The 25,524-nt window shown below is 40.9% G+C and overlaps 1 protein-coding gene across 3 annotated transcripts in view; it reads right to left on the bottom strand.

The window, feature by feature from the left end:
- LOC143887790 (uncharacterized) overlaps positions 1-25,524 on the bottom strand; it is a 38,954-nt gene continuing 13,430 nt past the window's right edge. For all 3 annotated transcript variants that reach the window (XM_077391965.1, XM_077391966.1, XM_077391963.1), the window contains one exon: positions 1-282. The gene's annotated coding sequence lies outside the window, so the exon portion shown is untranslated. The remainder of the gene's footprint in view (positions 283-25,524) is intronic.

The raw sequence follows: 25,524 nt of genomic DNA, 5'->3' as shown, positions 1-25,524 counted from the left end.
TGCAGGTTGGGACCTCTAGTCCCGAATGCTTTTTTGAGAATTAATGAAATATGTCAACTTTCAAAAAAAAATATACATAGGAAAATGTGCCTGCAAGTTTGGGAATCTCACCAGAAGTCTCTCTATTGCTGATGTTGTTGGTTATGCCCCAATTCTTACTATTAAGGGCTTCTTCCTCTGTTGATTCCTGGCTATATCAACAGAAACCTGATCCACCATGCTGAGAAAATCTCTAACAATGAGAAAGAGCTGTAGTGTGTTGGTTCCGGTCTTTAGAAGCCCCTGCGATTCATATATTCTCTTGGTTAGCAAGTAAGTAACGAAGAGAAGAACAATCATACGAAGGATCGATCATAATGAGAAATAGAGGACATGGAAAATGGCAGCATAGATATGAGTGACAATAACTAAATTTTCCCAAGTAAAAAATTATATTAGCACATAAGCAAATTCAATTCCACAAAACAAACCCTTTTTTCTTTCTATCCATCCTAAACAGACCAATGTGAGAAAAGTGAAAACAATGAAGAGAAGCAGCTTTTTGGGTATAACATATAACTCCTATGTGTTACTCAACAACATTAGAAAGAAACATGAATATGACTGCTATCCAAATTTTCCACAGAAAATAGCCAGAATGTGTCCAGATTTGTTATGGGCAAGATCTGGGAAGGTAAAGAGGAAACTTGAAGTAAAAGGTTCACCAAGCTATTCAGTCTCTTGTTATATAAGAAATATGTGTCTTCGAGCTGTATCTTCCATATTTGTTTTATTGATCATTCATTGTATTGGCCTCTGGATCTCCCACAGCCCAAATTACATTAGCAACAAATGATCAGTTTTGGACTCAAATCGAAAATGAACAAAGGACAAAAAACAGTGAACAACCCCCATCCAAAAGATTGAAACCATGGAGAAATTACAGTAACCATCCATATTAATATCAAACAATTTTGGACTCAAAATCGAAAACAAATAGAGCCTAAAATCAGGGAACATCCCATCCAAAAGATCGGAACCATAGAGTTTCCGACACGCAATCCCTTTCCCCACTCTCGTCAAACCAATTCAAAAGATCGGAACCATTGAGTTTCCAATATGCAATCCCTTTTTCTACTGTCGTCAAACAAATTGATCACCTTCCCCGCCTTTCAATCTCTCCTCTTGCTTTTTATTTGACCCAATGAACTTATATGTGCGTATCTTTGCTACGAGAATGTGATAGGCGATTAGTAGGGATGAGTTTAATTGTTAAAGTCAGTGAAGAGTTAGCCGATTATGTAGGAAAAACTATGGCCATGCAGGAGAGTTTCTGCTTCTGCACAGGTTGCATCTTTGATCCCTAGAGGAGACCAGTTCAATTCCACATGACAGCACCATTGGCATCTCTTAAGACCCCACCATAATCCGAATTCCCAGAGTTGCCTTTCCTACTCCTTCAAAGTGCATCTTGATGTGATTTGAAGAGGATATTGCCACAAGATTGAAATAGATATTGAACATTTCTCTTCTTGGATTTTCGGATCTTAACTAGACATTTTGAATACACTCTAGTAAGGAATTAGCCCATGCTTGGATTGAAAGAAGGTGTTGCCCTATGGTTAGGTTAGATTTCGGGATTTGCCTACTTGGGTTTCATGGAATTAGGGCTTCCAAATTGCGGAATTACCTTACTGGTTGTTTGAATTAGGGAATGACTTTCTTTTGAGATTTGGAAAATCTGGAACTCCTACGAAAGCCTTTAGACCCAAAGTAGCATTCAGATAGATGGATGTTCGCCTGCTTCTTTCTATAGTAGCCAAGGTAGCCTCAGTCTAACATAGTAGCCGCGGTAATTAGGGGAGTCGCTCAGGAACTACTGAGCTGACTAAGCTGCTACTGATGATGTAACGACCCAACCCCCTGTGGATATTGTCCGGTTTACCCGGTTTTGTTCTCGCGGGGCCAAAGCCCACACAAAACGCGTCCACAATGGTAAGTCCAAGCCGTCACATATATACAGCCCAAATCCTCCCACCCGTTCCGATGTGGGATTATTACAGATGAGCTGTCAGAATTAGTCCAACTACGCTTCTTTGGAATTACCCGGTTCAATGAATACTATATTAGACAGACTAAGGAATTCTACCTATGTTTGAAATTTAGAATGAGTGTTTTTTCGAATTGGATAATTCACCACTTGACTCTATATTTGAACGAGTGTTTTTTTTTAATACCAAAAAAAGCGCCCCCATCTTTGAACGAAGGAATTAGGGGGGGCCTACTTAGAGGAATTACCCAACCCACTCAGTTTCCAATTTTTGTTGAGTAATTGAAAGAAAATACCTATCTATATTCGACTTTTGAATTACCGTCATTCAAAAGATAAGAGAGAAATAGGTTAGCTTCACATAGGTTCACTGAATTAGAACTAATTGGTTGCACTAGAGGTTTGCTACTGGTTTCACCAACTATAATTATAGAGCCCTTACTTCGCTATCGCTTGGTCCTTGTCTCTTACACCTATCGTTTCCAATACCTGAATTGAGAAAGCTGTTAAGGATTCGAGGAAGATTGAATAGCTAACGGCATTCTGAGATCTCAGGTCTTGCTGCGATTCCAGGAGCTGATGAAGAATCTTCGAGAAAGAAATGCAACCGGTCAAAAGAGAAGTGCTTCGGCATATCGCTACAGATTTGTCGTTCCAGCTCTCTATGAATTCCCCCAAAGGAGTAATACCTAAAGATATTTTGTAATAAATGGGCTTGACGGGTTCGTGTACAAATCCGCCAATATTATGCTAAGAAATTCAGGTTCTTGTGAACCTTCATAAACAAGTGAAGCAAGGCCCCGCCATGTGTGTGGCGGAGGTAAAGTCAAACCCAAATCCTCAAGACCTTTTTCCGGAAATGTCGCAATTTCTTCTTGAAGTTGATCTGCACTAGGAATGGGTATTCCACTTCTTATTAGAAAAAGATCTTGTAGGGATAGGGCATGATAGACCTAAAAGCTTCTCATTTAGAACCTTTGTGCTGCAGAACGCCATATCGATGATCTCGAGTGCCAGGGCTTCACAAGGTAATCGCTGGCAGAACGCACCGGAGTATCGGCAGCAATCGGCAAGGGTCGGTGCAGAGCACTTTCAGAACAAAGCGTCGGTAGCAAAGCTGACAACGCAACGCGTTAGAGGGCTAAGAGGCCCCCTCTCACGTAAGGAGAGCGCAAGCTTACGTTTTGAAGCATATTGTACTAATAAGGGCTAAGAGGAACCCTCTTACGTAAGGAGCACGATGCTCTGCCCTATTAGCCCTTACGTTTATGGCGTTTCAAGGGTTTTGTAGCAAGCAGCAAGTACTATACTAATAAGGACGTTTATGGCGCTAGCCCCTCTTAGCCCTTATTAGCCCGAGTAAGTTTACTTTATAAGCTGGTGAACGACATGGTGTTTGTTGATATTGATTGAGGAGTTTGATGGAGTTTAGCTTACTTCATCCAGAAACCTAGAAAGTCACCGTCACTGGTAAATCAAACAGAGCCTAAAATCCGGGAACATCCCATCCAAAAGATCGAAACCATAGAGTTTCCGACACGCAATCCCTTTCCCCACTCTGTCAAACCAATTCAAAAGATCGGAACCATTGAGTTTCTGATATGCAATCCCTTTTTCTACTGTCGTCAAACAAATTGATCACCTTCCCCGCCTTTCAATCTCTCCTCTTGCTCTTTATTTGACCCAATGAACTGATATGCGCGTATCATTGCTACCAGATTGTGATAGGCGGTTATCAGGGATGAGTTAAACTGTTAATGTCAATCATTCTCTTTGTAATTACCTTCTCTTAATGAACTTTAATGGAAGGAGAACATGAAGCAATAACGGGTTTCCAACAACGGCGTGGATGAGGGAAACGGGATTCTGACAACAGTGTGATGAGGTAGGCACAGAGGCACGGGGAAGGTGATGGAGTAACGAAGGGTGGAATGGAAATGAGAATACACCTCAAACGACTCTTCTTCCGAGTGACTAGTTGTGTAAGAGGTGCGGTTACCATAATTTTAGACAGAGAGCAAGATGCCGAAAATGCAATGGAAAGAAAGATTCAGAACACCAAAGGTCAAAGTTGGAAGCAAGAAGTGACGAGTCGGCGGAGCAATTTTGGCCTGAAAATGGAACAATAGAAGTTTGCGATGAGGGAGAAATTCCTAGCATTGTGATAACCGGGAAGGAAGTCTCTGAAGGAAAGGAGCTCCTTAAGTCTTGTCTCATTGGTAGAATGAAATCTGATGAATGGTCATTAGAAGAAGTTTGGAAATGGGGTCAATGGTTCTGGAACCTAACCTCGTTACCAAAACCATTCTCTGTAAGTTCAAGAGAAGTATTGTTTGGCTATGAATCAGAAGCCCCGGCGGTATCAGTTTTTAAAAAGGGAGCTCAAGGTTATGGGAACTTCTTAATATCTCCTTGTCCTTGGAATCCGGCCTTTCAAACAGGAGCAAAAGCTATTTGGATCCATTTTTACGGGATTCCACTCCAAGCGTGGGCGTCCTCTATTGTTGAAACCTTGGGTGGTTTATTTGGTGATGTAATGGAAACCAAAATGGAAGGAAAGAACGATCAATTCAAGGAATATACGTCAGCTAAGGTTTTCACACCAGAGTGGAGATTTCTTCGCTCATATGTTCGCCTGAAAGTTGAGATGTGGTGGTATTCAATCGGGATGGTTGGTGAATATGGGGACGAACTTAAATCAGGAGCTATGCCGGTTCAGAAAGACTTTAATCATTACCCATTTGACGTTGATAGAAGTGGGTTGGAGAGGGTGATGAAGAAATCGGTGCTCGAGAAGAATGATCGGAAAAGAGAGAGATGGCCGGATGACGGAATCAATGGTGAACGTTCACATTTTGACACCCAAATGAGGAACTGAACAACCGTTGATTGGTACGCAATCGGACGGTAAATATGGACTCATGAATTACAGATGGCATGAGGAATGGGAAAGAAAAGGAAAAGGAATAGTTGTTGATCAAAATATGATGGCGGATGACCGGAATCAAGCCGTTGATTCAAATTTCAAAATTAAAAGAGTCATGGCAGAAAGCTCAAAGGCGATAAAAGGATGCCCGTACGAAGGGAGACGTGGCATAATATATATGGAGGATCACGTACAGAGGATAACGCCTAAAAAGAAGGTGGTGACAGGTATGGGGATACGTGGCGGAATTCGATGCTTGTAAACTGCCATTTAGCAGAAGTAATACGGGAGAAGATAAGACATATGTCCAAGGCTTCAAGGAAGATGAGAATCGCGGTAGAAACATCTCTACTGCCGGGACATGCATCCAAAGTTTTAAAGGGGATGAGGACAGGAGGCGGCTTCTTAGAAACGGCAGTAGGGCTGGGTGGACACGTGGTACAGTATCCATAAACGGTGGCGAGGGATGGTAATCAAAGAATCAGAGTATGATGCATGATGGACAGGTGGATCCCATGCAACATGGTTACCATATAACGGGGAGAGAAGGAGGTAAACCTAAGCCTTTTCACCGGCTGAGGAAAATTTTCAAACTTAAAAGTGCCGGTCATCGAAGGGGAGTCAATCATAGGCAGAAAAGACACGGGAAACATATTCATCCGGTTTTAAAAGACCGTTTCAACCAATTGCTGGACGATTTTTGGAAGGACCTTTCGGCAGTTGCCGACACACCGGAAAAAAAAGAAGCAAACCGGCTGACTCTCCTACCAGGGATGAGATACTACAAGAATATTTAAAGTTGATAAGGAAGAGAAGGAAGAAAAGGAAGGAGGAAGATGCTGTAACTATGAGTGAAAATAGCCATCAAATTTCGGGTGAGGGGAAGGCGAAGGTATCGAAGGAGATAAGTTGTCAAGAAGCAAATATGATCGTGAGACTCGGTCTACCCATTCTTTTCTCTTGTTTAGTTGCACAATTGGTCTTAGCCTTAGGGTTGAACCGTTGCACCGTCCGCACACACGTGCGCGTGCGGCGTGGTCAGTGTGTTGTAGGGCGCTAGTGGCGCATTATTGGCGCTTTTTTAGGCGCACTTGCACTTTGCATGCCGCATCGTAGCAAGGAGCGATTGGAGCCTTTAATTTTTCCGGATTTGATCCGAGCCCTTGGATCTAGACCAGGTTGGATCGGACGAGTGGATAGACCGAGTGGTTCGGTCCATTCGGTCAGGTTGGGCCTTTGGTCCGGACCCAACGGTTGGCCCAGCGGGCCTAGTGCACTCCAACGGCTAGTGCCTAGTCAGGTGAGATCTGGGCCGTCGGATCAATCGGTTGCGATCTGGATCGTGAGGAGTCACTTCCCAACGGTCAAGAGGTGATCGGGTACGATCCGAACCGTAGATTTGCGATCGGTCGTGATCTAATTGTTACAGGGAAGGACGGGGTTTTAAATATCCCAGCAGTCACTCTAGGATTGATCTGGATCGTTGAATCGAAAATAGGCGTGATCTAACGACCAGAGTTCAAACTGAACTGGAAAAATACTGTACAGAGGTGCTTTTCACAATGAAAAGCCACCGGAGGCTCTATAAAAATGGTAGAACCCAGCCAGAAACGAATCTACCCATTTCTGATGCAATTCTAAAACTTCCAATGCATTTTTACACTGTTTTCTATCCCACCAAAGTCCTTTTTACATACTGTTTTCACTGTTATTTCTCTAATTGTTGTTATACTGCAGAAACAGTAATTAGACTGTTTCTCTAAGGCTTGTTATTCTCTACGGGCATTTCGGATTTGACTTTGCTTGTGCATAGCGTCATCAGATATTAGTACGAATTACCTATTGGCTTCATTGTATCTTGGATGCAGTTCGCGGATCCCCTTTGCACACTTCTGGTGGGGACGAAATCTGTCTTAAGGAAAACGATTTCGTGCCTTGAAGCTAACCGATTTCTATTGATTCATCTCCAACAAATACAAATTCATCTCCAACACTACTTAGCTTGTTTACAATGTTAGCTAAATTTGGTCTAGTGAAACTCATTAGGTAGATAAAATTGAATATAATTCTTTTTTACTCCTCAAGTTGACATAAACTTTTCCTTTTATTTTTGCAAAATCAATAGTTTTAGTGGGGAAGTGCCCGACCTGAACAACCCACTCCCTACACGGATAGAGATGCTGGCCGAATGATAGTGTTGTTATAGGTCACAATCAAATTGATTATTTTTTCTTAGATATACCGCTACCCAATAAGATTATGATAAAAGAATCTCCTCTAGGTTGCTATGACTTACAATTCCAATAATCAATTCTCTTTTCTCAATTTCTTCATATTAATGTTGAAATCTCTTCGTAGCTTTAGTTGGTTCGTAGATTCAATGATCAGCATATCAACATACAAATGTATAATCTCAACAATATTTCCAAAAAGTCTATTATATTGCATTAATTTGCTTCATTAATGTTGAGTCCATGTCAAGATATCATACTTAGGAAATTTAAGGTTATTGCTTGGGTCCTTGTTTTAGACCATAGGGAGATGACAATCCATGTTCTTAACATTGAATGATAAAGATCGTAATCCATGTTCTTAACATTGAATGAAGCCTTTGGGATCTTCATATGAATTTTTTCATTCAGCTTACCATTCAATAATGTTGTTTCAAGCAAATTTCAATGAATTTCCAAGTTAGAAATTGCATAGATTACAATTAACATGCAAATTGTGCTGATTGTAGTTACAGGTGACTGGGTATTGAAGAAATCTATGCATTCCTCATGTTTAAAATCTTTAGCTACTAATCTAGATAATATCTTCTATATAAAGTACAACTATTTATTATATGCTTGTTATGAAATATCTATTATAACCTATAGATTTACTACTGAGAGGTGGATCCATTTATTTATAATTGACTTTACTTCGCTATTCAAAACTTCTTTTAAGAAAGTCCCATCCGGAGATGGCATTGCTTCTTTAAAAAAATTAAGATCTCCATCTATAATGTGTGTAAAAAAAAGTCTAAAACAAAGTTAGTCTCTTCCCTAGCTCAATTACTCCTTACAAGTACTAGTTTTTCTTAGAAACATCATGACTACTAAATGCACATCAGACCACCTTTTAAGGACAGAACTGCCATAACTTGAATTCAATAGGAAAAAAATCATAAAATTCAGCTTCTTTTTTTCCGAATGATTCAGAAAATTCAGCTTCTCTCATTTCAATAATTGTGTTAGGCTCTAGAACATACTTGCATGCTTCAGCACAAAATACATAATGGCAAAATGCAAAATCATTTGTTATAGGTCCTATCTAAGTTCTCTTAAGAATTGTTAATCCTCCTTTAGCCAAGCACCTACACTTTAAGGTAATTGTAATTACATTTTCTGATATTATATATTTCATAAGGTTTTTTATGGAGGTGCATTCCAGTCGTTTGAAGGCCATATGATCCAGATCCATGATCGAATTGATCAGATCTTGCAGATCAAAGGTCGAGTGCTTCAAAGACATGATCAAATCAATTCAGACCCTTAGATCAACCGCCAGACCATCGGATCAAGCTTCAGATTACATGGATCAATGATCAACCCGGAGATATTGCCCTGATCATAGTACCTATAGGCCGATCACCCCAAATCACCAATAGATCAGAACAGCGACCGGATCAACAGTCCATGTTGATCCCAAAGCTTGAAAGACTTAAATTTAATAAAGCTACTTTTTTATTTTTTGGAAATTTGTTGGAAGAATTTTAAAACTTATTTGGTCGTCCAAGTTTTAGAAATTTTAGGACTTTCGGTTTTTAGGAATTTTAAATCCGTCCATGCCACTTAAGGGCATATTGGTCAATTGAATTATTTTAATACATAATTGAAATCGTGAAGGGACGAATGCAATCTCTCTCTCTCTCTCTCTCTCTCTCTCTCTCTCTCTCTCTCTCTCTCTCTCTCTCTCATATAGCAATCTAACATGACATCAAAGCTAAAAGTGGAAGTGATCCTCCTCCCTCCTTAAAGGTACCAAAAATCTAGTTTTCATCTTCCTCATCTCTTTTCATTTTTCCCCTTAACCCTTCCCAAAACCCTTTTTTTTTTTTTTTCGGGGGGCCCTAACCCTTAATCTCCATCTACACCCCAAATCCCTAAACCCTATTTGCCAAATCTTATTCCCTACACCTCTATCCGCATCCCATTTGGAGGAACTCTCCGCCCAAATTTCCTTTTTTGTGGGTTTTTCAATAGAACCCTAACCCGTAATCTCCCTCTACAACCCCAAATCCCTAAACCCTATTTCCCAAATCCTATTCCCTACGCCTCCATCCACATCCCATTTGGAGGAACTCTCCACCCAAATCCCCTTTTTTGGGGTTTTTCAATAGAACCCTAACCCTTAATCTCCATCTACAACCCCAAATCCCTAAACCCTATTTCCCAAATCTTATTCCCTACAAATCCACCCACATCCCATTTGGAGGAACTCTACACCTAAATCCCCTCTACCATCCCCAAAACCCTAAATCTCCACCTCTAACCCTAACCCTAACCCTAACCACCCCTCTCTCCCCTTGCCTCACTCCCTTCTTTCATCCCTAACCTCAAACCCTAGCTTTATGTAACCTCAAACCCTAGAAATGTAATTTTTCTATAGAGCCCTAGACCATCCTTCCAACACGATTTCTTCCTTTTTTGTATTGAAATAATCCTCGTAGACTCAAGTTCTTCTCAAATTAGTCCCTAATTCACTCTTTCATTATGTTCTAAACTTGTTTCTTCTTCTCTTTTATTCCGTTATCGGTTCCGGGACGTTGGTCGGTAGTCCTCCTTTCTTTCTTCTATGTTTGTTTGGTATTCTTGACCCTTTGTTTGTCCCAAAACCGCACCTTGATGTATGAGAAAGTGATTGTTGGTGACTTTATCTGTGGATTTTCGTTTGGTATTGCTTGTTGATGATTGTTAGTCGTTGGTTGTTATCGGTGGTGGATTGGTTGATGATTGTTGGCGGTGGTGTTGGTTCTTAGTGATTCTTAGCTGGTAGTGATTATTGTTGGCGTTGTTGGTTGTGGAGCTATTGATGATTATTAGTTGCTTGATGATGTTCTTCGCGACTTGGTTGTGCCCTATTTGCTTTTATGCTGCTGCATTGGTGGCGGTGATGGTCTTCCCGGGTTGGTGATTGGTCTTCGTTGTTGTTGGTAGTTGTCGAATGTTTTATGACATTCCTCTTGTTCGTGGATTGATATTGGGTTGATAGTGTTGCCTTCTCATGTATTGGAGGTTACTTCTTGTTAGTTGTTCTCGGCATTCTTGTTGTGGTTGCCGCCTATTCTTGGTTGTTGCTATGGATCCAGTTGATTCATCTTACCCTTCTTCTACTACAGTTTCTAGCTATTCCCACATGGAGGTCGGAGGCCCCACTCCAGATGACCTACATAAGACTTGATGGGGGAAAATTACCCTCCTTAGCGGAGGGCAATTCGCACATATCTAATATCTTCTTGGTCAGGGTAAAGTTCGTTTTCTTGAGCGTGCCCCACAGCCAGTACAGATTCCTCCTCTGAGCGATGGGAACAAGAGGATGCAATGATCCGATCTTTTCTGTAGAATTGTATAAAACCCCAGGTGGCTGCTAATATGATATATCTTGATTCCTGTAAGGAAGTCTGGGACCATGCAGCAACTTTGTTCTCTGGAGCTGATAATGTCACACGAGTGTGTGACCTCTTCTCTGACTAGTTGGGATTCCATCATGGGGAGATGCCCATAGCAGATCATTACAGTTCTTATGTTGCCCTTTGTCATCAGCTTGACCTGCTTCAGCCGTTCACAGTAGATCATGTCGTTCTTGCATAGCGTTAGGAGAACATGCATGTTGTTCACTATCTTGACTCCTTGAGCCTCGATTATCTTCAGCTGCGACAGCAGATCGTCGGTTCTGGCTCTCTTCCGTCTCTAGCTGACACTTTTCTTGTGTACAGCATATGAAGGCTGCTCTGGTCATTGACCAGCGTGTTGATGGGTCTGCACTTGCTACTTCTACTGGTGGAGATCGTGGCAGTGTTTTGGGGAGATTTGGGCATGGCCGTGATGGTGTTGGCCATGGTTCGGGGGGGTCGTGGACGTGATTCGGGGGGGCCATGGTCGTGGGACTCGCTATTGTATCCATTGTCGTATGGATGGCCACAATGTTGACTGTTGTTATGATTTACATCCAGAGTTTCGCCCCTACTACCCTACTACTGGTTCTGTTGCGGCTTCTGATGGTCCCCTCCATGTTCCTGTTGCTCATGCTACATTGGCCTCTACAAACTCAATGCTTGTCAATAGTGCTGAATATGAGGAACTTGTGCGTCTAGAAGATAGAGGCAAGTAGCCCACTACCACTTTTACCCAGCCAGGTAACTCGTCTTATTTTCTTTCTGGCCGTGTAGTCTCCATCTCCAATGATCTTTTTTTATCCTCTGTTCTTTATGTTCCTTCATTTCCTGTTAGTTTATTGTCTGTGTGTCAATTGACAAACACTCTAAACTATTCTATTTCTTTATGTCCCTCTTATTGCACTTTTCAGGATCTGTAGACTAGGACGATGATTGGTTTAGGCGGTGAGATTGGTGGCTTATACTATCTTGATTCGGGACATGCTGGTGTCACTCTTCGTACTTCTGTTGATGGCTATCAGTGGCACCGTCGTTTGGGCCACCCTCCTATCGAAAAGCTTCGAAAATCTTCATTTATTACTAGTTCTAATGAGTTGTTTACTTATGAGTCCTGTGAGTTGGGAAAGCATCATCGAGTGTCTTTTCCTTCGCGGGGTAGTCGTCGTTCATCACGACGTTTTGAACTTATTCATTCATACATATGGGGTCCTCTTCACGTACTGTCTCTTTATTTATATGGTTTTCGATATTTGTTATATTTGTGGATGATTTCTCATGTGCTACATGGTTGTTTCTACTTAAAGATCATTCCAAAGTTTTTAATCCATTTCGTAGTTTTTACTTTGAAATTGCTATTCATTTTAAGTGTTCTATTTCTTGTTTGCATATTGATAATGCCAAAGAATATTTCTCTAACTGTAATGGTTTTCATCAATTTCTTGATTCGTGTGGCATCATCCATCACTCTTCATGTGCTTATACTTCGCAGCAGAATGGTATCGCTAAGAGGAAGATACGATACTCTTATTGGATATGAATCACACTCCCATGTTCCAGATGTGTGTACCTAAGGTTTATTGGGGTGAGGCTGCCCTCACGGCTTGCTTCTTAGGGAACCGTCTTCATTCTTCTGTTTTGTCAGGCCAGACAATGTTTTCTGCACTCTATCCATTAGGTGATCCCTTTGCCCTGATTCCTCGTGTCTTTGGTTGTACCTGTTTCGTTCACAAATTAGCTCCTGGAATTGACAAACAGGATCCTCGAGCTGGGAAATATATCTTTTTGGGTTACTCTCGTATTAAAAAAGGATACAATTTTTATTGTCCTAGACTGCGAAAAGCCTTTGTTTTGCAGATGCCACTTTCTTGGAGGATACTCCATATTCTTCTGATCCTCCTAGAGCTCCTATTGAGATGCTCAGTCTGCTACTTTCGCTACCACCTAGCTCTGTGGAGACTGCCCGAGAAAATACTCCAGTGACGATTACTTCAGAGACTACGGCACTATCTCTGAGCCGAAAGACTACACACGTGGATCATATCAGGTTCTTCCCACTATCAACCCATCATCTCCGCCCAGTGGTCTTCTTTCTCGGTCGAATGATTCTCCATCAGGTACTCTACTATATCTGATTCTCCTATTGCTTATCGCACTCGCTCTCGTACTACTGCACACCCTATTTCACAGTTTATTTCCTATGAGCATCTTTAACCCTTTTTCGTTCTTTTGTCTCTAGTGTGTCTACTCTTTCTGTGCCTAAGACAGTTTCAGAGGCTCTTGCTGATCATGGTTGGCGGGCTGCCATGGAGGCCGAGATGGGTGACCTCCATTCTAATAAAACGTGACAAATTGTTCCTCTTCCCTATGGAGCACAGGTTGTTGAGTGTCGATGGGTCTTTACTATTAAGTATCTTCCAGATGGGACCGTTGAACCTCTCAAAGCGCGTCTAGTGGCCAAAGGTTATTCTCAGACATTTATTTTGAAATAGCAGGAGATGTTCTCACTTGTGGCCAAGATACCTTTTGTTCGAGTTCTGATCACTATCGTTGTTAACTGTGGTTGGCCACTTTATCAGCTGGATGTTAAAAATGCATTCCTTCATGGCGACCTCACTGAGGAGGTATATATGGAGCAACCTCCTGGTTATGTTGCTCAGGGGGGAGATGTGCTCCTCTGTTTGTCGCCTTAAGAAAGCAATTTATGAGCTGAAACAATCTCTGAGGCTTGATTTGGAAATTTTAGTGATGCAGTTCAGCGCTTCGGCATGAAGCAGTGCGTTGTTGATCACTCTGTTTTCAGCTACCAGTCCACTGCTGGATATATCTTCTTGATCATTTACGTGAATGATATTGTTATCACATAAAATGACAAAGATGATATACAAAGATTAAAGATTTTCCTAGAAGGAGAATTTTCCACAAAAGACTTGGGTCTTCTTAGGTACTTCCTTGGAATCGAGGTAGCACATTCTCGTTATGGTCTTTCTTTGTCACAGAGAAAATATACTTTGGATATTCTGGAGGAGATAGGTTCTATGAGGATAAAACCAGCATCTATGCCTATGGATCCTAATGTGAAGCTCCATCCAGATCAAGGAGACCTGTTGTATGATCCAGGTCAATATAGAAGGTTGGATGGGAAAGTGATTTATTTGACAGTTACCCATCCTGATATCTCATTCGATGTGGGGGTAGTTAGCCAGTTTATAAGTTCTACTCGCTCATCCCATTGAGTTGCAGTGATTCATATTGTCAAATACTAGAAGGGTACACCAGGGAAAGGCTTGTGTTTTAAGAAAAATGGCCATGAGAGAGTAAATGAGTTTACTGATGCAGACTGGGCGGGGTAAGCAGATAGGAGGTCCACAATCGGTTACTGTACCCTTGTTGGAGGTAATATGGTGTCTTGGAGAAGTAACAAGCAAGATATTGTGTCTAAGTCAAGTGTTGACGCTGAATACAAGGCTATGCCATATACGAGTGGAGAACTGATTTGGTTGCGATCTTTCCTATCAGAAATTGGTTTTCCACCTTTAGGTCAAGCATAGCTGTATTGTGACAACAAATCTGTCATTCATATCGCTACCAACTCGGCCTTCCGCAAACGAACCAAATACATTGAAGTGGATTGCCACTTCATTCCTCAGAGAATTCAAAGAGGAGAAATATGTACCATGTTTACCCGATCAGTAAACCAGCTTGCAGATGTATACACCAAACCATTAGGGCTTGCTAAGTTAAAGAATGCTTGTATCAAGCTACGAATATATGATATATAGATTCCAACTTGAGGAGAGTGTTAAATGTATTCACGCCACTTAAGGGCATATTGGTCATTTGTATTATTTTAATACAAAAGTGAAATTGTGCGGGGGAGAAAGCAATTTTTCTCTTCTCCCTTCACACCATTCTCTTCTTTATCTCTCTTCCTTTCTCTCTTCAACTCTCTTCAACTCTCTCTCTCTCTCTCTCATCATGCAGCAATCTAACAAGGAAACTTTGAGGTATTTAGGCATGTCTTTTAGTAGTTTTAGGAGAGTTATTTTAGGAATGTTTTGGACGAGTTTTAGTAAGTTTTGGTTTCCTACTAAGTCGGTAGAAAACATCCAACTCAAGGTCCATAAAAGCATGCAACTAAATTTGGAATTTTTTTTAATATGGAATGAATTTCGTTCGAGTCGGTGGAAAAAAGTCTCCTTGTTATCCTTTGTTTTAGGAAGAAGGTGAAAGTTTTCTCCATGAAAACCTCTGATTTTTCTGTATTTATCTCACCTGTTTCATGCAGGGATTTTTCTATTTTCATAAACTAACCGTCCCCACGATCAGTCCTTTATTTCTAGTGTACACAAGTCTCTTGCTGTCATGTGAGCATCCTCAATCTAGATTCCTAAAACCTTGGTCGAAGTCTCTTATTTTAGGGCGCCAAACAGCAACCCATCACCTGCTCAGGCCACGACCAACAGCCATTGTTGTTGTTGGTTATTGCAGCCGCAAAACAGTACCCATTGCAAACGCAAACCCAGGCGGCCAACCTCCCTGGAATTAAGAGCATAAACCCTTCTTTCCCTCCTTCGGCGCCAACCCAATTGTTAGTCGTGAACCCCCAATGAATAAGAGTTGAAGACCAACTTGGTAGATACTGAGATAACCTAAATCCAAAGGTATCGATTTATAGCAAGGAACTTACTGTCCATTAGTCGTTGTCTTTATTGATCATAAGCTAAGCATATTGTGAGAACAACGAGGATCTTGGTAATCGATGAAATTGAAAGTTTCCCTCATTTAACCAAAAGTCTTAATTTATTGAGGGAAAGTCAAGACAGATACAGGCGAACCAACTGGTCCACATTCTCCTCTAGAATTTCCCTTTGTTCCAACTAAGGGTGCAATTCAGGCCGATTTTGGGAATTCGGGTTGAGCTTTTACCTTAAAATCAGGTCGGGTTCAGGTTGATTCCAATTTATTTTTTAGCAAAAGCTCAACCCGACCCGACCCAAGTTGCACCCTAGTTCCTACCGTAGATAGCTCCCTAAAAACCAAGCCCCCTTGTTATCTTCGACCAACACCTAACCCACTTCTTGAAACCCTTTGTTTACTTATTATAACTAACCATCCAAAAACCCTTCTCCTGTCTTGTTTTCTTGTCTCTTGCTTCTCTTGTCATGTTTTCTTGTTTCCAACAGTTTCACGTGCTTTTTCAACAATTTCAACAACCCTTTCAACCTTTTCATCTCCCTTCTCCCTCCATTTTCCTTGGTTTCTCCTCCCTTTTTCCTTCGATTTTCTGTCAACTAATCTCATCGCCTTGCCCTTAACCTTAACCCTTATACCTAAGCTTCTGCTACAGACATTCTGAATAAGGTATCGGAGCTTCCACTATCCTAAGGTAACCAAGAATACATAGCATGGCATTTACCATGTCTATCAAGGTCATGTTCTTTCTTTATACTATTCAATTTTGTCCTGACAAATAGCGCGCAACAGCTTCATGGATTATGTCAAATTTTTCACAAAATGTTCACTAAATTCCTGAGATGTGTACTCACCATCTCTGTGAAATTTGAGAATTTTAATTTTCTTTCCTAACCGATCCTTAACTTCATTGTTACAGGGCATAAAATTTTCTAGAAATTTATCCTATCTTCTTGGTATCGCAAGAGTTCAACAGTCTATCATTAATCCTATTGATGTAGGCTGTGGGGAAGAAATTAGAAGAAGAAGAAGAAGAAAAAAGAAGACTTAGAAGAAGAGAAGAATTGGGAGAGAGAAGTAGAACAACACAAGAGGGGAAGAAGAATTTACTCAATTCAATTGTCTTTCATGCAAAAGTTAAACAAAGAGCTGTTGCTTTGCCTATAAATAGGTAATTAACAATCCTCAACTAAAGAAACTTGTTAAATTAAGAACCCCTTAAAGACAAAACTACCCTAAAAGTAATAAAGACTAAAATAACCCTAATAATACCAACTAATCCCAAAAATATCCCTAAGAACAATAAAATAACCATAACATAAATAAATAAAAAATCCCTATGGGGGCCCACGAGTGCGACCCCGTCTAGAATAAACGCGCAATGGGCGTTGATCTCCATCATTTCCCCATGCTGAAAAGAACTCTCCTCCAGAGAGTGAAGAGAGTGGTACTGCTCCAGGATGTCAGGATCTAAATGGCGAAGCTCGTCCTCTGTAAGCCAAGTAGCATCTGAAGAAGCTCGTCCTCTGTAAGTCAAGTAGCATCTGAAGAAGCTCGTCCTCTGTAAGCCAAGTAGCATCTGAAGAAGGACTATCACGCCACTGAACAAAGTAGCGCTGAAAACCACCATGGCGGGAGGAAACAATCTGGTCGTCAAGTATAGCCTCGATCTGGTCTGAAGGAAGTGGTGGCACTGGTGCTAGAACAGAGGAGCTGGCAGTCCGATCTGAAGAAACATCTATCGGCATAGTAGGAGGCTCGAATGCACCTCGATATGTGATAAGATCTTCAATATTGAATACAGGACTAAGATTCATATCAGCAAGTAAGTCTATTAAATATGCATTTAGGGCCATACTTACGAAGGATACGAAAAGGTCCAATGGCTCGAGCATGCAACTTTTTGAAAGAATGACAAGGGTATCGCTCAAGACGAACACGAACCATTACATAGTCGCCTTCATTAAATTCAAGGTTCCTACGATGTACATCAGCGGCTAGTTTGTAGTCAACATTCTTGTAGCAATCCTACGACGTATATCAGCATGTAGGTCACGGATGTGCAGGGCAAAAGAATCGGCTGACTGAGAGGGACGGGCATCAGGGGGTAATGGTATAAGATCAATAGGTTGACGAGGGTTGACGCCATGAACACTCTCAAATGGGCTCTTTCCAGTGGTACTATTAACGGAACTATTGTACGCGAACTCAGCAGTTGGTAACAACAAATCCCATGTACCAGGACGATCTCCAACTAAACAACGCAACAAATCACCTAAACTACGATTAACTAACTCTGTTTGACCATCACTTTGTGGATGAAATGCTGAGGAAAACTTCAACTGTGTGCCAAAAAGTTTCCAAAGTGTTCGCCAAAAATAGCTAACAAGCTTGACATCTCGATCTGACACAATGGAAATAGGAAGCCCATGAAATTTGACAACTTCCTTAAAGAACAGCTTAGCTACTTGCACGGCATTAGTTGTTTTGCTACACGGAATGTAGTGTGCCATCTGGGAGAAACGATCCACCACAACCATGAAAGAATCATGTCCTTGAGCTGTCCGAGGCAGACCAAGGAAAAAGTCCATGCTAATATCTTGCCATGGAGAATGGGGAATAGGCAAAGGCGTATATAATCCAGCATTCTGTTTCTTAGCCTTTCTCAATTGACATGTGCGACACTGTGACACAATTCGCGCTACGTCTTTCCTTAAAGATAGCCAATAAAATATGTCCTCGACTAACGCGATTGTCTTATCATGGCCAAAGTGTCCTGCTAGGCCTCCAGCATGCATTTCCCAAACTAAGAAATCGCGAAGGGAAGTGTGGGGAATGCATAGCCTAGCACCTCGAAAGAGATAACCGTCATTTATCAAGAAATCAACATGTTCCCGACGGTTACCATCATGGACATCTTGAAAGATGATGCCAAAATCAGGACCCGTAGGATATTCGTCCTTCAGTCTATCAAAACCTATGACTTTGACACTCATGGACTGTAAGACCATAACCTTACGACTTAAGGCATCGGCTACTTTATTCTCAATTCCTGCCCGATGATTGAGTACAAAAGTATACTCTTGGAGAAATTCTATCTACTTGCGTGACGTTGACTTAATTTCTTCTGTGAATGAAGGTATTTCAGCGCTTCGTGGTCAGAATATAAGACAAACTCCTGAGGTAAAAGATAATACCTCCAATAGAACAATGCCCGTATAACAGCGTATAACTCTTTATCATATGTGGAATAACGTTGTTTAGCCCCATTAAGTTTCTCGCTAAAATAGGCGGCAGGATGTCCTTCTTGACTTAAAACACCTCCTATCCCTACTCCTGACGCATCACATGAGACCTCAAAGACTTTAGAAATGTCAGGATGAACTAGGACAGGAGCCTCAATCATCTTCTGCTTGATATGATGGAAAGCTCGAGTGGCTGCAGGGGTCCAACGGAACTCTCCTTTCTTCATGCATTCCTTAAAGGGAGCCATAAGGGTACTGAAACCCTTAACAAACCTGCGATAAAATGTGACAAATCCATGAAAACTGTGAACCTCAGAAAGTGTCTTGGGAATCGGCCACTCATTTATCGCTCTTACTTTTTCAGGGTCAGCAGAAACACCCTTTTCCAAGACAATAAAACTAAGGAATATCACCTGTGTTTGCATAAACAAGCGCTTCTTAAGATGGGCATAAAATTTGGCTTCGCGAAGTATCTCAAGGACTTGCCTAAGGTGGTCCAAATGTACTCCTTTTGATCGGCTAAAAATCAAAATATCGTCAAAGTATACCACCACAAATTTGCCTAAAAACGGACGTAAGATTTGAGTCATTACCCTCATGAATGTGCTAGGAGCGTTAGATAACCCGAAGGGCATGACTAACCATTCGAACAAGCCGTCTGGTGTTTAGTTTTCCATTCGTCACCTGAACGAATTCGTATCTAGTGGTATCCACTTCGTAAATCGATCTTACTGTACCAACGAGACCCTGCTAAAAGATCTAACATATCCTTAAGACGGGGTATTGGAAATCTGTACTTGATAGTGATTTTATTTATAGCGCGATTGTCAACGCACATTTTCCATGAACCGTCTTTCTTTGGTGTTAGCAACGTGAGTATAGTACATGGGCTAAGACTGTCTCGGATCACACCCCGCTGCAGTAATTCCTGGACCTGCCGGTGTAACTCAGCACGTTCAAGAGGATTCATGCGGTAGTGTGGAAGGTTAGGCAATTGAGAACCTGGGATCAGGTCAATCGCATGCTGAACATCCCTCATGGGTGGTAATTCTACAGGAAGCTCATCGGGAATCACATCGTTAAATTCCTCTAATAACTGGTTGACCTCAAGTCGTAGGTCAACTGGTTGCTCCGATGAGAGCTGAAGAGCTCCTTCATCTACTAATGCCAATATATGGCTTGTCTCTTGACTGGCTCCTTCAAATTCTTTGCGATTCAGGAGATTAAGACCCTTTGGTTTGGTTGGCTTTGAAGATGAATTAAGCTTGGAACCCTTAACTTTATCCGTAGATTGTGCAGGCTTCAACTTAATTGTTTTACCACGACGTTTAAAAACATAGGTATTTTCTTGCCCATAATGAACTACGTCCATATCATAAATCCAAGGGCGGCCAAGTAGGACGTGGGCAACATCTATGGGGAGAACATCACACCATATCTTATCTGAATAATCTCCCATTTTGATGGGGACAAGACACCTCTGTGAAACGGGTAAGGATGTCTTATCAACCCAAGCGACTTTGTACGGTTGCGGGTGTGGTTCAGGTTTGAGTTTCATTTTAGAAACACCACTTGGGAGACTACATCCATGGAACTCCCACCGTCGATGACGAATTTACACATTGTGCCTCCGCAATCAAGATAAGTGTGAAAAATGTTAGTGCGCTGACAATCATCTTTTGTTGCAGGCGTAGACAAAATGCAACGCACTACTCCAACACGTGTGCCATCATGTGCGCCATCAAAGTCATCTTCATCTGCCGAGTCGACAGGATCAAGAGGCTCTACATCTTGATCGTCGTCTTGGTCCTCGAAGGGATCACCATGCTCCTCTTCTATAGTAAGGGTGCGATGTGGACAACGGGAGGCAAAGGTTGGTGTGATTATTTGTCCGAGAGTTGTTCGGCTAGAAGAGATGATTTGAACGGTGGTTTCTGCACAAACAATTCGCGGACTTCAACAGGTGGCTCGGCTGGGGTTTGATGGTTGGGTCTACTGCTTGGTTGGCTGAGGAACTTGCACGGAAAACTCGGATCTTTAGCTTTGATGGAGATTAACGCCCATTGCGCGTTTATTCTAGACAGGGTCGCACTCGTGGGCCCCCATAGGGATTTTTTTTTGCAATTTAACAACGTAACTACCAATATAAATATTGAATCACGAATTCAATAAGGAAGATACGTACCTTGGTAGCCTACTAATTGCCGAAGAAGTCCTGGTGGTCTTCCTAACAACTTGTCTGTCGCAGATCATCGATTGGATGTCAGGAAGATGATGATCGGATGATGGAACACGATCAACGGCTTGAATTGCTCCTAAAACTGTGCTGAAAATCACTGGCTGCTACGTAAACTGATATGTGTGTGCTCTACTAAGCAAGTACTTCAACTTTCGTGTTGAAGTCGTGGGCCAATTTCTAGCGAAAATAGCCCGAATAAGGAGAGAGAAACTAGAGAGAGAAAGGATGGAAAAGTGGAGAGAGAGAGAGAGAATTCTATTTCTCTTTTTTTTCTTTTTTCTGTTTTATTTTTATTTTTTTCTTGGGGGTGCTTGGGGAAAAAGAGAAGGGGTGAAACTGGTTTTTACTTTAATAGAAAGGGGTGCCCACCGAAAGAATGGGGGTGAAGTAAACTTAAGTTAAAAACTTAAGTGAGGGGGGTGTCTAGGGTAATAAAGGGGGCTAACTATATCTGATTATATAAGGTATTTAATAACCTTAAAGAAAGGGGGTGTCCAGATAAAACAAAGGGGGGAAGTATCCTTCTTCTTAATTTATTTTCAATCGAACAGAAACCCAAAAGGGTTTCTATTCCTTCGTCTAGAAGGAATTAGCAGCGAAGAGGGAGAAGAGGCGGAAGCTCGGGGACTCCTACGAGGCTTAGGTCTGGCGGAGAGACACAATCGTGCCGAAGAAGAAGATTTGCAGCGGAAACTCCGGCAAGGTGGCGGCGGTTGGAAGCTCCGGCGAAGAGGGGTAGCACATGGTCCTTTTTTTTTTCTTTTTTTTTTTTTTGGGGGGGGGGGGGGGTTTAAAACTTGCAATCTGATTTTTAGGGAAGATTGGGTGGGCTTTGATACCAAGTTGATGTAGGCCGTGGAGAAGAAATTAGAAGAAGAAGAAAGAAGACGACTTCGAAGAAGAAGAGAAGAATTGGGGGAGAGAAGTAGAACACAAGAGGGGAAGAAGAATTCACTCAATTCAATTGTATTTCATGCAAAAGTTAAACAAAGAGCTGTAGCTTTGCCTATAAACAATCCTCAAATAAAGAAACTTGCTAAATTAAGAACCCCTTAAAGACTAAACTACCCTAAAAGTAATAAAGGCTAAAATAACCCTAATAATACCAACTAATCCCAAAAATATCCCTAAGAACAATAAATAACCATAACATAAATAAATCCCTATGGGGGCCCACGAGTGCGACCCCGTCTAGAATAAACACGCAATGGGCGTTGATCTCCAACACCTATATTTGATGATTACAAATCCAAATTGATCAACATGTACCTGGGCATCACTTCTAAATAAATAGCTTGTGTAAACATCGATGGAAGAAATATTTCGTACCTTCTCCAATGAGAGTTTTTCAAGTCACATGCACATATGGATTAAACCTAAATTTCAGTTTTTCTAAGCACCCATTGAAAAGATTTTCTAGGCGAAGTTTGTTCCTACTTATGCCATTCCGACCATGTTCCTGTGGTCACTGAAGTTATAATTGTCAAAGAACAACAAGGTCCCATAAAACTAACGATCTATCTAGGCAGACGCCTCTCCAAGAAGAACACCAGAGACCGCCGACATCACAAGCTCTAGCTCTGACACCGCCTGCTACAAAATCATCACCTCTCTTGCAGATCCTTCCGCTGAGCTTCCAACTGCATTATGTAAAGGTATTTGGTCACACACTCAAAATCCTATTACTGATTTTGTATCCTTTCATCATCTATTTCTTGAATATTATTCCTTTGCCCTTGTCCTTGTCTTCTATTATTATTATTCACAAGGCATATCCGTAGGCTATGATGGATTCAGGTTGGAAAGGTAACACGGATGAGGAGATGAAATTCATTCATAAATATAACATTGTGCAATTAATGGTTCTCCCTACCGAGAAACATGTTGTGGGGTGTCGTTGGGTGTATAGTGTATACCATTAAATATTAGCCTGATGGTATTGTGGAGCGCATGAAGGCTCGGTTTGTGGCCAAAGGTTATACCCAAGACTTTGGTGTGGATTATTTTGGGACTTTATACTCTGTTACTTTCCTTAACTCGGTGAGGATCCTCATTTCAATAGTTTTGTTTCATAAGTGGCCTCTTTATCAGCCAAAAATCAAAAATTACTTTCTTACATGGGAAATTTCTAGAAGAAGTTTATATGAGCAACCACCAGGCTACCATTCCAAAAAAAAAAAAAAAAAGGAGCAACCACCATGTTATGCTGCTCAAAGGGAGCTTGAAAAGCATAATCACGAATATCTCCTTCATTTTCAAATATATTGCAATACTTTGTGATTTTTTGACAAAATGAAACAATCCTGAAATTGTATCTTGATTTTTAAAAAAATCAAGATATCTTCATATTTTATTTTTTACCATAAAAATATCACGAAAATATTTTTTAATAATATTATTCTTAAATTTTATAGTGTTAAATGTTTTAAATTTTTTATTTTCTCTATTTTTCCAGATGTAAACCAAAAATGAATAAAAAATTAAAATATCCCGGTCCGAAAAACGGATCAAATACACATTATGTTTTGTTCTGCTCAGTATTTCGTTCCATTTCATCATGTTCCGTTCCATTTTGTCTGTTTCGTCTTTGTTTCGGCCGAAACACGTTTTTTTTTTTTTGAAAAAAATATAGTTTTACCTCTTAAGGACTCTTTTTTTATTTTTTAGTATTTTACCCATAATTTTTAGCTGTTTTGACCGCTTTATAGACATTTGAAAGGGTACTTTCCATCTTTTTCCCTCCCCAAACCATAGTTATTAGGATCGTCCTCCCACCCTCCAACCCGCAATCCGGGATCGTCACCCCCAAACATGGGATGTTTGTGACCCGGATCGCCAAAAATGGTGACCCGGGCGACCCGCGGGAAAGGGAAAGATTTATACAGAGAGGGAAGAAGGGGAAAGAGAACAAAAAAAAACAACTCTCCTTTCCTACTTTAATATCATACCTCATTGGAGACTATAAAAAAAAGTAGAATAAGAAATAGAGGAGATAAAGAGACTAACATGAAACATATGTTGTTCCGACAGAAACTTCCACTGAAGATCGCCCGTCGAAATACAAATTTTGTAAAACCTCTTTCCCCACTTCCTTGCTTTTGCAGAGAGGGGGTGGTAAATGGCATAGGAGAGGAGGGAAAAGGGAAACCATGGAAGGCATGCAGCCACTTAAAAACAAAAAATCCGATCACAAGCCTTCTCATATTTGCACTACAAGTTTTAACCTCTTTTTTAAGCAGATGTCAAGTGTTATTACCTTTCCCAAAAACTAATATTTGCACTATAAGTTTTAATCTCTTTTTTAAACAATTGTCAAATGTAATTACCTTTCCCAAAAACTGTCAACAGCCACCACTTGATATGCATGACCATCATATTTATGATACGGCCTAACAACGCTTTAGCATCTTTTGGCATAACATTAAACTAGAGGGAGCACCAGAGCAACCCGGATTAGAGCTCCAAACCGACCTGCAACCCCAAAAAGCATCCCAACTTAGCCTACCCCCATCATACCGCATACCGGGCTACCATCGTATTGCGTACGCGTTCCCGTACCTCGTACCGGAACGAACCGCGTTCCATTTAACATTGCTCCAAACATGAAAAACCCGATGTAAACGAAACTAAACCCTAATATAAACCCATCCAGGGATATTAATTTTCTTTCTTTTACTAATATTTTTCAATAAATTTAATGTTTTAAGTCATAAAATGTGTTTTTATTACATCTGGTCCATATAAAGGTTTCTAAGATTTTTTTAGCAATTTTTTTCTTTTTTGGATTTAAAAAAAATAACTATGAAAAAAACTTCTCCCGTCGTAGGGCCATTTCCGAAACGAAAAGCCAAACCAATTGAAACGTTTTGTTCTGTTCCACTGACTAAAACGAAATGGTGAACGAAACGAAATATACAACTTAGGTTTACAAACTTAATAATAACCATGTTAATTAAGTTAATAATTCACACTTTAACTAGTTAAAACATTGAAGCCGTGAACGATAATCATTAATTGTTACAGTCAACATGATGACCGTGGGGTAAAAAAGAACGTACGGGTAGAAGGCCACAGCAAGCAGAAGGTGAGTTGCTTGGAGTTGCTTCAAGCAGAAAGCGAGTACATGTAAGCCCTCATCTTCCTCCTTTTTCATACTAGTTCGAGATGGTTTGATTTGTTCAAATTCTCTTGATTTCATCTTCAAGTTCACTAGGCAAGGAAAATGGGGTTTCCAAAAAAAAGCACCAATCACTACATTGACTTCCAATTATCTATTGGAGCCAGAGAAGAAAAAAAGGGCAATTAGGCTCAAATATAAAAAAAATCTGTTCCATATTGCACTTTATTGTTTATTAATGAGATCTGATCCGGACGACACAAGTGTTAGGAATAAATTTTCTTATTTAGATGCTTTCCTTATTTATGTTTGTTGGTGTGTGTATATGCCTAAGGGCATATTGGTCTTTTGTACATCTCTTATTATATAAATACATAAGTGAGGGGGAGATGCCCTAACTCACTTCTTCTCCTCTCAAACTCTTCTAACATGGTATCAGAGCCTTAGGGTTTCTGATCCTCTCTTCTCCATCAACCTAAACCTCCATCTTCACCATCCCTAACCCTAACCCTAACACCCCTCTCGCCTCTCACTCTCTCTCTCCCACCCCTCATCTCCCACCCCCCCCCCCACTCTTCCTTTCGCTTCCCTTCTCCTCCTCCTCCTCCTCCCACTGC

Source organism: Tasmannia lanceolata, unplaced genomic scaffold (assembly GCF_043159265.1).
Source record: "Tasmannia lanceolata isolate RefF3 unplaced genomic scaffold, GAP_Taslan_0.1 ptg000012l, whole genome shotgun sequence".
NCBI classification, from domain to species: Eukaryota; Viridiplantae; Streptophyta; class Magnoliopsida; order Canellales; family Winteraceae; genus Tasmannia; species Tasmannia lanceolata.
The sequence above is the reverse complement of the archived record's forward strand: the minus strand, read 5'-3'. Positions and strand labels throughout refer to the sequence as shown.